Consider the following 15,998-nt stretch of genomic DNA (forward strand, 5'->3'; position numbering starts at 1 on the left):
AGTGATATCTGGCGTTCCGTAAGGTAGTGCCATAGGCCCTCTGCCGTTCCTGATTTATATACACGATCTAGGTGATAATCTGAGCAGCCCCCTTAGATTGTTTGCAGATGAGACTGTAATTTACCGTCTAGTAAAAGCATCAGACGATCAATTCCAATTACAAAATGATGTAGAGAGAATTTCTGTATGGTGCGAAAACTGGCAATTAGCACTAAACAAAGAAAAGTGCGAGGTCATCCACATGGGTACTAAAAGAAATCCGATAAATTTTGGGTACCGGCATACGATAAATCGCACAAATCTAAGGGCTGCCAATTCGACTAAATACCTAGGAATTACAATTACGAGCAACTTAAACTGGAAAGACCACATAGATAATATTGGGGGGAAGGCGAGACAAGGACTGCTTTTTTTTGGCAGAACACTTAGAAGATGCGACAAACCCACTAAAGAGACAGCCTGCATTACACTTGTCCCTCCTGGAGTGCTGCTGTGCGGTGTGGGATCCTTACCGGGTAGGATTGATGGAGGACATCGAAAAAGTGCACAGAAGGGCAGCTCGTTTCGTGTTATCGCACAATAGGGGTGAGAGTGTCACTGATATGTTAGGCGAGTTGGGGTGGCAGTCAGTGAAACAAAGGCGGTTTTTTTTGCGGCGAGATCTGTTTACGAAATTTCAATCACCAACTTTCTCTTCCGAATGCGAAAATATTTTGTTGACACCCACTTACGTATGGAGAAATGATCATCATAATAAAATAAGAGAAATCAGAGCTCGAACGGAAAGATTTAGGTGTTCCTTTTTCCCACGCGCCATTCGAGAGTGGAATGGTAGAGAAGTAATATGAAAATGGTTCGATGAACCCTCTGCCAGGCACTTAAAGTGTGAATTGCAGAGTATAGATGTAGATGTAGACGTAGATCTTATACACCGAGCGGAATAAATTAAATAACTAACGACTCTCAGGGTATACAATAGAAAAAATAAATGTTAGTGCCCTTTTTACTTATAACACGTACATGGGTTGAACAAAAATATGGTAATACTGTGAGAAATACATGCTTTAACATAAATGCAAATTCTGTCCAAGCCCGCTGATTGCGCGAACGGCACCTGTACAATGTCCTCAGCACGTTGCAAGTATCACTCGCGGTGAGAACACTTTTCTGTCAGTGTATTATGTTTGAGTCAAATGAATTCGAACGTGGCACATTGTCAGTGCTCGTATTGTGGGTGGTTCCGTAACCAAGGGAACCGAAGTGTTTGGTGTTTCAAGAGACATTATATCCAAGATGTATACCGCATACAGCAAAAGCGGAAAACACCATCCGCTAAGTCACAAAGCGGAAGGAAGTGTGTGTTGAGTGATCGTGACTGACGGTCATTGAAGTGAATTATGATGAAAAATAAGAGGAAGATAGCTGCACAATTCACTGTAGAAGTGAATGTTGCTCTCACGACACCTATCAGTACTAAAATAGCATGAAGGGAACTCCATGAACGGAGAATCACAGGGAAAGCTGGAATTCCAAAACCACACATCATTGATGCAAATTCCCATAAAACGTTGTGACAAAGCTATAAAAGCTGGGCTATAGAGCAATGGAAGAAATTCATTTGGTCGTATGAATTTTGTTGCACACTTTTTCCAACTTGGGCCTGAGTTTACGTCCCAAGAGTGAAACGAGGTGGAGGATCGGTGATAATTTGGGCAGCCATATTGTAGTGTTCCGTGGCCACCAGGGGTACCCTGCAAGGTCGCATTATTGCTAAGAGTTATGTGGCCATTTTTGCTGGCAGGGCCATCCCATGGTACCATGTGCTGTGTTCCATGACGACAGGGCCCCTATTCACACACTCGTATCTTCGTGGACTAGTTTTGTGAACGTGAGGATGGACTGTCGTATCTCTCCTGGCTATCACGAACACTAGATCTCAATATTATTGAGTCTTTGTGATCTACTTCGGAGAGAGGGGGTATGATCCCTATCCACCTCTATCATTGTCACCTAAACTAGCGAATATTTTGCAGGAAGAGTGGTATAAGATTCCCTTGGAAACCAAACAGGACCTGTATTTATCCATACCGAGACGACTGGAAGCTGTTCTGTATGGCATTTGTTTTCCTACGCCGTATTAGACATGGTTGTGTTTTTGGTGTTTGCATATTTTTGTGCACCCACTGCAACTGTTATGAATACCTTATGCATGAATGAAAACAGCGTTATACAACAGTATTTTATCAGATAAAACAATGTTTTATATATGTTCCTCCTGAAGACATTAAGCGATGTACCTGGTGCAGTCATGATGACATACTCTCGTATTTGGGAGGAGCGGGATTCAAATTATCGTTCGGACATCCGGATTGAGTTTGCCGTGGTTACCGCTTTAGGTGAATGCTGAGTTGGTTATTTTTAAAAGGTCATACAGACGATTACCATTCCAAGCTTGTGCTCTACCTCTAGTGGTTTCGTCGTCTATGGCATATTAAACTATAATTTTCTTTCCTGTACTACGCTGATTATAATTTACTGATATAATAATATTCATTATTTTAAAAACTGTTGCTGTTACTGTATGTTGCTATTTTTCAATGAAGATGAAAACAGGGAACGCGACTAGATGAAAGAATCGTTACAAGTCATGACAACAACAACTTATGAACGTTCCACATTCGAGTCGCTCCACACTAAAAACTCTTTGTGTATATGTGCGTTAGTGCAACTGGGACGTCCTAAAATAGGGAAGAAATACATGCATACGAGGGATGTTCTCACTTAACGGTTTCTAGCTACCGGGTGTAATTATATAGAACTGAAGTTTTGTAGTTAGTTATTTGCGTTTCCTTAGCTCATTTGAGCAATTTTTTTATGGAAATGATGTCGAACGCGTCAGTTTACGGGATATGTAACATGTTTAGTTTTAACATTAATGACCACATTTTTTTTCTGTGACATTCCTTAATAACTCCATGTGTTTTGTCTGTGAAATTCCTATATGAATAATCTCGCTGCTTCACTTTAAATTAAGGTCTTCGTTCCATCTACAGGTTATAAAATTATTAACTTTCTTCTGACGACATTATCGAAACAGTGAATTTAACAGTAAGAAGCAAGAACTGCTCCGCAGCGACAGACTGTTGACCCACCTCCAGTACAGCAGCTGTGTATCGGCAGGTAGAAGGGATCACAGGCGAGGGACCCCCTCAGGCGTACCGACAGGTGCAGCCACAGAATGTTGGCCCACCACCCCTCTCGCATTCAGTAGAGGCTTACGTGAATAACATTGTCCACCCGTGGCAGCCACATCTGCACGCAGTTTCTTTTGCGTAGCATACCTGTAGGTAAGACCACTTCGGGGAATATAATGGACACCATATTTTTCACTCGAACTGCGTTAGGCAAACAGTTTTAACGGCAACATTTCCTACGGCCTAAATATCACGGAAGAGCTGGCAGCACTAAACTACCTTTAAATTAGACTAGAGTCCTTTTTCAATCTTTAAAAATATAGCGAGGATATCCTCGAACGTGTAGGGCATGGCACAAAAAATACAACATATTTACAAAAGAAGTGACATGCTCTAACCTTCATTTTATTGATTCTAAGTCAAATTGGTCTCAGGTATGGGGATCAAATACAAGAAATTAAACATGTCTTCCTTTATAATTTGGTGCAAAAGCTATTAATGTATATGTAGCAAGCTGAACATAATAATTCCTTGGCTATTGTAACCAAGTATCGTCAAAAAATTAGTTCGCAGTGGTTGTTTACACGGAGTACATTACAGTGTTGAAGATCTGAAGAGGTCAGATATTACATGGCACATACGTTGTTGACATTCTTAATAAAATATACGTAAATTGTGTACAGTTTCGTGGCTAAGTGTCAGATTAAAAGTGCGAAAGTACGAGGATCTATCCTTGGTCGGTGCTAGGATTCGTCCTGTTACTTATGTTTTCTTTCGCGTCTGGCATTTATTTACTAATTTATGAAATGCCAAGTTGTTCTGAGTTCTCATATAAAAGTCTTGGTAAGTCATTTCGGACGACAGAGGAAGGTAAAAACATAGCACCCGGAATAGGGCCGTGTCTAATAAAGCACAGCGCTACTCATGAATTTTGGGTTGAAGACAGTTTTACACGAATCAGCTGGTTCTGCGAAGAATTTCGTCAATGGAGTTGGGTTTGACCGCTAATAAAACCTGGAAAATTATTGAAAAGGTGTGTTCCTGAATAATGGTCACCAATTCGGGCAAAAGCAAGCAGTTTTTTATGTTCTTAATTCTAATGCTGATACCGTGAACAGGGCAGTTTATTTGACAGAGAAATATATTCCTGACTACAAAGTACTGCGGATGTCGGCCGATTCGTGGTTCACATCGTCTCCTAGCTCATTGACGTAACGCATTGGATAAAGCATTGGGCTTGTAGCAGAGTTCAAATCTCCGTCTGGTTTCCCTAAATCATCTCAGGCGACTTCCGGAATATTTCCACACAAATCCAGCAATGAGCTCTTCTCCCTTCAGAGTAAAAATACTACCTTTTACTCCGCCTCTTAATGGAGACCTAAATGTCTTCAGGACATCAAATTCTAACGTTTCTTTCTTCTTTCGATCATTTTGTGCAGTCTTTAACGCACGCCGCAACAGTTCATCCCGTATGTATTATCTGCTTGCCATTTCTGCTGTATTGTAGCTCAGAATAGACGTCCTGCCATGCATCATGACTGACATGAAACAGATTATGGGAAGTCTCTGTTTTTATAAAGGGTGATTCCGTGATGATGTTACAAACCTTCAGGGGCTATGGGCGAGGGTAAATGTATCAATCTGAGGGTAAAGGACCCTGGTCGAAAAAGGACCGAATCTAATATGTAAGCGAAAATTGTTCTGATACTTGAGATAGCAGAATACGTGTCCCAGTACTAGTACTGCTAAGCTTGTAGAGCCGACAACTTTCAGAGGTGGTAGTATGGACCAAAACAAGAAAAGAGTGTCTAGTAACTATGGGCTCTAAAATGCTGAAGAACTATGAGCACTTATTCGGTGGAAGAGATGTGTTTCACAGTATCGAAGATGTACAAGTGCTCATAGCTCTTAAGATGTTCACTAGACTTTTCTGTCTTGTACTGGTCCTTAGTAAAAGCTATGAATGTTGCCTACACTACAGTCTTAGCAACAACAGTACCAGTACATGGATTCCACTGTCGGAGGTATCAGAACGATTTTCGCTTACACATTTCGACTCGATCGTTTCCGAACCAGGGTTCTTTCCCTAAAATAATACATTTACCCATTTCCATCAACCCTAAAAGTCTGTAACATCATCACGCAATCACCTTGGATATTAACCTCTATAATGCTCTGCTTTTACTACACATTTCTTTTCCACGCAACCTCTGCTTATTTTCTTCCTTACTTATCGATGTGTAAGTTAGTAGTATTTCAGAGGAAAATAAAGAATTCCGCTAAATGGTGTGCGTTTTGTCACCTTTGACGCTTGCATTTAAGCCTGGAATAGGCTAACAGCTTGCACAAGAGGATTTAGAATCCCAAGATACATTTTATTATTGGAAATACTGAACCCACAGGTATTGAGAAGTAGTAGTGGCCAAGCTACCTCCAGCTTTCATTTCAGGGTCTAGTAAAGACTCTCGACTTGTTAGTATGTTCAAACGCCCTATCTGATGCCACAACGCCATCTTCATCTACTGGGAAATAATCTCAAAGTGCGTAAATTCGTCTCAGATTGATTTCGCATTTAAACTCTTTGCGTGTTGTGCTATCGAAGTGGAAATCGCAAGCCAGCCCATATTTAGCTTAAGCGTAAGTGAACACCCACGAAAAGCTCCAGTTTGGCGCCAATAGTCGTTAAGAAAACTCTCTCTCTTTCCGAACAGGCCCCGGAATGCCCAACGGGACCGACCGACCGCCGTGTCATCCTCAGCCGATAGACGTCACTGGAGGGGCATGTCGTCAGCAGACCGCTCTCCCGGCTGTTGTCAGCTGTCGTGACCGGAGACGCTACTTCCTGATCAAGTGGCTCCTCAACTGGCCTCACAAGGGCTGAGAGCAACCAGCTTGCCAACAGCGCTCGGCATACCCGGATGGTCACCATCCAAGCGCTACCCAAGCCTGTTAGCGCTTAACTCCGGTGATCTGATGGGATCCGGTATTGCCACTGCGGCAAGGCCGTAGGCAACGGTCGTTAAGCCGAATCGGGAATTCAGCTCAGATCTTCTTTATTCTTCACCTCAAAGAACTAGAGCTCTACGCATTACACTGTTTGAACAGGCCAAACGACGTTAGCCCAAAAGGCGTAGTAATAAAATATCCCATCAATGTCTCGGATTTAAACAAAAATCACAAACTCGAGTCTACGAAATTACATCATTAACTGTGACACTACGTAGATTAGTGAAGTGAAGAGAAGCCAAAATCCCAGTGGTGAAATACAGCTAACTAATAGTGAGATGGACAGACAAACTATCGCCTGCTGCTAGCAGGTCAAGCAAAAGTACGGGATCACATCTTAGCGCCTTATTTTTTCATCAGACTAATCCCCCGTTGTCTCTTCAGTATGAGATTTTGTCCTCTGTTATAAACTCAACAAAAACGCTCTTGATATATATCACGTCTAGAACATCCGATACCAAATGTGTCACTTCTGATGTCAGTGTGCAGAGGCATTCTCCGTGTCATAGCCGTTAACACCGTTTTTGCCTCCTGATAGAATACATAGTGTGCTTTGTTTCAGTCCCTCTCACACATCCCCTTCCAACGCACTTCCAATCTGCACATCATTATCCAAATTGTCAACGCGCAGGTGAAGATTTGTAGTTAGTTGTGATTTAGAAGGTTATTATATAAACATAGACGTTTTGTATTCGGGTAGACTGGGACAGCCGTTACACCAGTTTTTTACGGTCGAGGCATTATTCAGGGAATAATGAGTGATAATTGGTCTGTTGAAGACTGTTGCTCATATATGCGTCGCATCTTCGTAGCTGGTAATAACTTCAGTGCCTCACATGTTTCCTAACTTATATGCGTTTATTGTGTGTTTAAATTAGCAGGAGAACATCTGTGTTGAAGGTGTGTGTGTGTGTGTGTGTGTGTGTGTGTGTGTGTGTGTGTGTGTGTGTGCAGAAATTGTTCAGTTCGTTCGACTTGTGGCGGATGCAATAATTACTCCATATGCGGATATTAGTCGTCACAGGTGTGTTACCAGGGAACCTGACTACTACAAAAACGAACTGAGTTTCCTTCTTAGATTTTTCTTCGATGGGAAGCCAGCAAACTGGTAAAGTTAGCCTTGTCAGGAACACTGATGTGCTACTTGAGTGAGAAGTGTTGGCTGTGGACTCGAAAGCTTAATTGCCAACAGAACAGTATGATGACTTTTATGTACGTCGTAGCAAGCCTAGATGCCAGTACTATTGTTTTACTTTTGGAGGAGGTCGGGGGGGAGGGGGTAGTTACAACACAGATAAATAATATTCCTTCACTTTAGTAAAACTCTTTAATATCGAATACTTAAATTGAAGCCAATCTACAGGGTGTTACAAAAAGGTACGGCCAAACTTTCAGGAAACATTCCTCACACACAAATAAAGAAAAGATGTTATGTGGACATGTGTCCGGAAACGCTTAATTTCCATGTTAGAGCTCATTTTAGTTTCGTCAGTATGTACTGTACTTCCACGATTCACCGCCAGTTGGCCCAATTGAAGGAAGGTAATGTTGACTTCGGTGTTTGTGTTGACATGCGACTCATTGCTCTACAGTACTAGCATCAAGCACATCAATACGTAGCATCAACAGGTAAGTGTTCATCACGAACGTGGTTTTGCAGTCAGTGCAATGTTTACAAATGCGGAGTTGGCAGATGCCCATTTGATGTATGGATTAGCACGGGGCAACAGCCGTGGCGCGGTACGTTTGTATCGAGACAGATTTCCAGAACGAAGGTGTACCGACAGGAAGACATTCGAAGCAATAGATCGGCGTCTTAGGGAGCACGGATCATTCCTGCCTATGACTCGCGACTGGGGAAGACCTAGAACGACGAGGACACCTGCAATGGACGAGGCAATTCTTCGTGCAGTTGACGATAACCCTAATGTCAGCATCAGAGAAGTTGCTGCTGTACAAGGTAACGTTGACCACGTCACTGTATGGAGAGTGCTACGAGAGAACCAGTTGTTTCTGTACCATGTACAGCGTATGCAGGCACTATCAGCAGCTGATTGGCTTCCACGATTACACTTCTGCGAATGGTTCATCCAACAATGTGTCAATCCTCATTTCAGTGCAAATGTTCTCTTTACGGATGACGCTTCATTCCAACGTGATCAAATTGTAAATTTTCACAATCAACATGTGTGGGCTGACGAGAATCCGCACGCAATTGTGCAATCACGTCATCAACTCAGATTTTCTGTGAGCGTTTGGGCAGGCATTGTTGGTGATATCTTGATTGGGCCCCATGTTCTTCCACCTACGCTCAATGGAGCACGTTATCATGATTTCATACGGGATACTCTACCTGTGCTGCTAGAACATGTGCCTTTACAAGTACGACACAACATGTGGTTCATGCACGATGGAGCTCCTGCACATTTCAGTCTAAGTGTTCGTACGCTTGTCAACAACAGATTCGGTGACCGATGGATTGGTAGAGGCGGACCAATTCCATGGCCTCCACGCTCTCCTGACCTCAACCCTCTTCACTTTCATTTATGGGGGCATTTGAAAGCTCTTGTCTACACAACCCCGGTGCCAAATGTAGAGACTCTTCGTGCTCGTATTGTGGACGGCTGTGATACAATACGCCATTCTCCAGGGCTGCATCAGCGCATCAGGGATTCCATGCGACGGAGGGTGGATGCATGTATCCTCGCTAACGGAGGACATTTTGAACATTTCCTGTAACAAAGTGTTTGAAGTCACGCTGGTACGTTTCCATTCCATGATTTGTGTGATTTGAAGAGAAGTAATAAAATGAGCTCTAACATGGAAAGTAAGCGTTTCCGGACACATGTCCACATAACATATTTTCTTTCTTTGTGTGTGAGGAATGTTTCCCGAAAGTTTGGCCGTACCTTTCTGTAACACCCTGTATGTCCACATTAATGACATGTTGTTGTGGTATTACTGTCGCCGATCACAATAATTGTTAAGCACTTTATGTCGCCTGGTCTATGAATCATGTTTCAAGTCGAAATCGTATCTGAATACGCCGTCATCCAGGTGAAGGGCTGCTCGAAATATGCAAGGGCTGCTCGAAATATGCAAGGGCTGCTCGAAATATGCAAGGGCTGCTTGAAATATGCACAGAGCTACGGATGCAGCACGGTGGTGGCAGCAGTATGTTGTTGGAAACAGTTAACGGGGCTTCCATGAGACCTCTGGTGGTGATCTAAGGCATCATTTCGGTTGTGGACCACGTGATTATTATTACGGACCACCTGCATCCCTTCATGTTTGATGTCTTCCTCGGCAGCGATGACACCTTCCAGCTGGGTAAGTGCTGGTGTCACACGGCCATAATCGTGTTGCAGTGGTTTGAGCAGTGTGATAGTGAGCTCACGTTCATATCTTGGCCACCGAACTCGCCTAATCTGAACCCGATGGAACACATCTGGGACGTTGCCAGGCGCCAGTTTTAGCCAACTAACCACCGACACTAGTTTTGGGGAATGGCACGGTCTGTGGGTAGAAATCTGGTACCATACACCTCCGGAAACCTACTGAGGACTTGTAGAATCCATGTCACGCAGAATAGATACTTTAATGCCTTCCAAATCCGAACCGAGCGACGTGGCGCAGTGGTTAGCACATTGGACTCGCATTCGGGAGGACGAAGATTCAAATCCGCTTCCGGCCACCCGGTTTAGGTTATGTTTTCCAAGGTTTTCCTAAATAGCTTCAAACAAATGCCGCAATGATTCCTTTGAAAGGGCACGGCCGATTTTACTTCCCCACACTTAAAACGATTCGAGGTTGTGCTCCGTCTCTAATGACCTCGTTGTCGACGGGACGTTAAACCCTAATCTTCCTTTTTTTCCCAAGGTGAACCAAAATGCTATTAACCCTGTGGTGCACTCGTTCACTGCAGCTGACAGCTGTTAATGGTCGCTTCTCTGGCGTTTTCGATCAGTCCTGAGGCTGCAAATGCACGCAAGGCACAGTACCAGTAGGGGGCATACTCTGGAATTGATTGAAAACGCCAAAGAAGCGACATTAACAACTGTCTACTGTGGACACATGCACGCCAGGTTTAAGCAGGTGGTTCAAAATGGTTCAAATGGCTCTGAGCACTATGGGACTTAACTTCTGAGGTCATCAGTTCCCTATAACTTAGAACTACTTAATCCTAACTAACCTAAGGACATCACACACAACCATGCCCAAGGCAGGATTCGAACCTGCGACCGTAGCGGTCGCGCGGTTCCAGACTGTAGCGCCTAGAACCGCTCGGCCACTCCGGCCGGCTAAGCAGGTGGTCATAATGTTTCGGCTCACCGGTGTACAACGTTTTCTGAATTTACTTTGCAAATTTAGTTATTTAGAAAAAAATTATATTAAAAATCGTACAAATACTCGGAACGACGGATTTTATTAGAAATTAGTAACGGCTTAAACGATCACTGACCAGGTTTTATATTTCGACGTTTTTAAATATGACGAGTGTGTTGAAAACGACTAACCTACACCGCAGGTTTCACTACTTATCAACCTGTCATCATTAGCGAACTTTTCATATTCACATTCCTTGGTTAGTCCAGTGATCTGATGCAAGTGAGCGATAGTTATACCTGCCATCGGATATCGAACACGAGACCTGTTGAGCAAATCGATTGTGGATCTACATTTCTATAAAACTGGAAGCGGTTCCGCCAACCCGTCATTCACAACGACTACGTGAAAATCATCCCACCGTAAGCTATTTAGTCTCCCAGATCTTTTCATGAATTTCGCAAACGAATATGTGCTATGAGAAGATCTTTGCATGAAGACAGAGTTGGTCCAAGTTCGTTCAGAAGCATTTACCATTCTTCAAGAACAACTGCTGTCCTGGGGGAAGGGAAACGGTACGTCAAAATTAACGTGATTTCTCTGTTTGAAATTCGAACACGAACAGCAACTGCTTGAGAGCTTTGAGCCTACTAAAGTTTATTGCTTGTTCTTTGAATAGAAGCATCGTTGTGATTGTCATTGTCACGCGACCCATCATCTCTACCATATCTTACGACGTGGTATCATAGGGTGCCAAGTTGAGACTTGGATTCAAATCGCGTTTCACGTATCGCCGCAACTATGATTTGCTTTTTCTACGACCTCTCGTGTGTATCTGTTTGCATTTGCTGACTTTTCATTCAATCGATTAACTGTGAACATTTATGTTAAAACGAAATATAGAGAGTTATTTGAATAATTCCTAGTTGTTATACGAGAGGTATTCGGAAAGTAGGGTCAGATTGGTCGCGAAATGGAAACCACAGTGAAAATCAAAACTATTTTATTTGCAACGCTTTGCTACACCTTCCACCTAGTTCTCTACGTGGTCGCCGCTCTGACTTAAGACATTTTTGGTAGTGTTGTACCAACTTTCCACTACGCTCGTCATAGAAGGCAGACGTCTGTTTTTCCACCACTTCTCTACGCTGGTCTGCAGTTCATTGTCTGTGCCGAAATGTTGTCTTGATATCCAGCGGTTCATGTGAGCAGAGATGAACATCAGAAGGAACAAAATCCGGGCTGTATGGTGGGTGATCAAACACTGCTCAGCTGAAACGCTGAGGGAGCGTCCTCATTGCCCCTGCACTGTGGGGCCGAAAATTGTCATGAAGAAGGAAATGCATGATAGGTACGTTATGTGGGGTGTCATGAAGTCAGGCGATACCTCGCGGTGGTAACCCATACTTGGCGGGAGCCGCTATTGCTCTAGGAATCTTTAGGTGCTCACTGTGTCATCAGAACTGAAAAAAGCGACGTGATACGATCGACAGACACTCCCAACGCACCTGTGCACAGCTTTATCGGATTTTCCCCGTTGTTTCTATTTCGCTATCTGCCGTTCTTTACTTTCCGAATAGCCCTCGTATTTCACTTTTCATTACTCTGTGCACAGCCTGGTGGGTACTACCATAGCTTAGCCGCGCGGAGTGACCGCGCTGTTAGAGGCGCCATGTCACGGATTGCGCTTCCGCTCCCGCCGTAGGTTCGAGTCCTTCCTCGGGCATAGGTGTGTGTGTTATTCTTGGTGTCCATTAGCTTAAGTTAGTTTACGTAGTGTTTAAGTCTAGGGATCGATGACCTCAACAGTTTGGTCCCATAGGAATTCATACATATTTGAACATATTTTGTACGATCATATCTTATTAGATTTGGTTTTCATGATAGCATACTTACTTACTTTAAAGGGTGTGGTTATTTTGGCGATCAGGTGATAATTCGTTCTTGAGATATGAAATTCTCTTGTCCACGTAATACCTCTTACTGCTTTCCTTCGTTCCTCACATCAAGTCATCAGATGTATCCCTTCATACCTTTTTCTGCTCATTGTGTCTTTGGTTTCCTTATGCTCTATTCAGTTAAGTTCTCAGTTGACTCTGGCTTCTTCCCTCGTTTAAGTATTAGGCAATTAAGGGATGCAGGAAACTAAAAAAAAAAAAAAAAAAATGGTTCAAATGACTCTGAGCACTATGGGACTTAACTGCTGAGGTCATCAGTCCCCTAGAACTTAGAACTAGTTAAACCTAACTAACCTAAGGACATCACACACATCCATGCCCGAGGCAGGATTCGAACCTGCGACCGTAGTGGTCGCGCGGTTCCAGACTGTGGCGCCTAGAACCGCTCGGCCACATCGGCCGGCAGGAAACTAAAAGAAGTGTACAGTGTACCACTCTGTTTCCAGTTGTCTTTAACTTGAAAACGTTCAACTTTGGACTATTAGCACCCTCACATTCCCAAAAGAAAGCAACGGACGAATTCTAGGAGTAGAGACAGGACTATCTGAGTGTGTTTCAGAGAAATCCTTAGCTGAACTTATCCCTTCAAATGCTATAATTTACAGAGGTGGCTGCATGCTGAGTGATGGAGTCATAACTGAAAGCTTCCAAGAAGACAAAGCCTACCCTTCTCTCCAGCCGTGCTGGTTGGTGCATGACATTGGTCTAGCGCCTATATCGAGATAACAGTTCTAGTCGTAACTGTGTTATCAGCTGACGTAGGAGGGGAGGGGGATGTTCTGATGTATAATTTCTTACAGTAACCTTATACACCAATAATCTCTCCGCAGTCTCAGGCATGCCACACTGGTGTTTGTCTGTGTGTCAGCTTAGGATTTACAGTTTGGGGTTTCCTTATGTCATTTTCTGGAAAGTGGGGTATGTTCTGTCGTGTGCTGTCTTCTCTCTCTCTCTCACTGTCGTTAACAACACACAACACGACACGTCTGAGTTAAAGAATTCGAACCATAGCAGCGGAAAACAGTTCGAAATCAGACTTTAGACGGCAAGAGGAAGAGAAAATGTTATATACGGTTTCTGATCGCCGGACTGTGTTCCAGTACCCTGGGCTGAATTCCAAAATATTGCACAGAGAATCACAGAGAGTGGGCTGTTGCTGCTCTGACGGTAAAGTGGTGACGTTAATCTTTGTTGCCGCTCTGTTTTGTTCGTTAGTAGTAGCGTACGTAGTAGCAACAAGTTTCACCTTTTCTCTGATTTTCATTTCAATAATAATCCATAACAAAACAAAATTACATTCTTCAAATAATTAATACTGTCGCCAACACAACTGAAAGGTTAACGTAGCAGCCAAGAAAAGCCATGAAAACTCGTGCCCGGAAAGAGAATGAGGTTATCAGAAACTAACTGACGTTCTATATATCCAGGACATCGTTCTTAGCTGGCCAGTGTGGCCGAGCGGTTCTACCCGCTGCAGTCTGGAACCGCGCGACCACTACGGTCGCAGGTTCGAATCCTGCCTCGGGCATGGATGTGTGTGATGTCCTTAGGTTAATTAGGTTTACGTAGTTCTAAGTTCTAGGGGACTGATGACCTCAGCTCTTAAGTCCCATAGTGCTCAGAGCCATTTTTGAACCATCGTTCTTATTCTTCTGCATTGTTTCTGTGGCATAGGGAATAATTCTTATGGAAATAGGTCATACATTGTGTTTCGTTCTTTATTTGGTGGGGCTATACACATATTATACCGAGGAAAGGAGAAGAACGATATCCCGGTGTCCCATGAACATAGATAAGAAGACAGCACAACGTAGAGGCACAAATACATGACTAAATGGAAATAGTAAACTTTTCCTTCGACGGTGTACCTCGATCGTTATGCTTGGAAGCTTCCCTGTGCGGCGAATGTACGGTTATTAGTGGGCTACCTTATGAAACTGCATGTCTACATATTTCTGTGCTATCCATTTCTTGGATCGATGCCGTCAAGTTGCTGCATGAAGCCAAGTTGTAAATGGTCCTGCACGGTATTAAGTACTTTTCTCATAATTTCTGTCCTGTCGGTGTATGCTAATATGGAAGCTTAATCGAGTATATGCATTCAAGCAAAAGCTGCAAACAGGTCTCTCCTTGAATTTTGGAACGGTATGGCCAATAAAGTACTAATTCAAACAATTTTTGCATGTGTATGGATTACCAGTTTGGTGACTGTCACTTCTTAAAAATTTTAGCGCCTGAACTTACGAATCTGAGACAGAGTCGAAAGTCTATATGAATACTCCTACTACGTTTTGCATATTGATTGTAGTTATAGACATGACTTTCAGCTATTCAAAATGAACTTCTGTATTTTGCTAGTATCTATCTAGTTACTGATTTTACTTGAAATAAAACAAAGATTGTGGGGTATCTGACGCTACAGCCTCACTGACAGGTTTTGTAACTAGGCTCTAGCATGTGTCGTATTGGTCGGTCAAGGATGCGCCAGATTATAAAATGGGTGGGCCTAACTTCAAGTTCACGTGGATAAACATAAAAGACAAAACATAATTTAAAATATTAATTTCTTAACTGAACACAATTCCGCCAATAAATGCATTATAGCAGACATAAACTGCCAAAATTGATTTGCAAAGCAGATTAACTTTATATCTGTGCATCTATAGTCACTGTATGCCTTCAGTTGTTGTGTGCATTTATGTATCTTCATCAATGAGATGCAATTTTATACAGTGGCGTTACATCCGTGGTATATCATCTGGTTTTCCTCGGCCCCTTGAAAACTCCATATCGTTGCTTTCACTAACTTGAAAAAGCTCATGCTAACATCATTTCTTCGCGAGAAACTATAGATAGTGTTGATTTCTGTGTACAGCGACAGCAACAAGTAAAGTTTTAGTAAACATGTGGAGAACCTTTTCGATGCAGACAAAATTTGCAAGAAAATTCAAAATATCGCGATGACTTCACTTGTTCCTAGAAAACGAAATGTAAATTGAACATTTACCACCTAAAAATTATAGAGTAGCCACCGAAATGCATCGTAGTTACATAATAAAAATAGTCTTTATAATGGTATTTTAATCGTACAGTAATAGACTTAAAAACCATTCCACTATGGACAAGAATATTTTTAAAAAATTACGTGAGGCAATTAATTTACGTAAGTAGCTAATAATAATAATAATAATAATAATAATAATCGTGACCTACGAGACAGTAAAATAATTGATTAACAGTTCTTTCCTACAACATTTCCAGTTTCTGTTTATTGCTGTGGCCATAAATACAAGTGCCTCTTTTGCTACCTCACTATCGTTATTCCCTACGCCATCCTTTTCCTAACTCTACATAAGCTGTCATTTTCCTTCCATTAAAAAAAACCTATGGGGAGAGCAGCGAGAATATGGGGCTTTTCAATGAGACAACATAAACAATGCAAAATAATGAACAATAAACAAACTCTGTATCAGAAACCACGGCACAACAACATACATGACTATATTTTCCGATA

The sequence above is a fragment of the Schistocerca serialis genome, chromosome 3 (assembly GCF_023864345.2).
Source record: "Schistocerca serialis cubense isolate TAMUIC-IGC-003099 chromosome 3, iqSchSeri2.2, whole genome shotgun sequence".
Lineage (NCBI taxonomy): Eukaryota > Metazoa > Arthropoda > Insecta > Orthoptera > Acrididae > Schistocerca > Schistocerca serialis.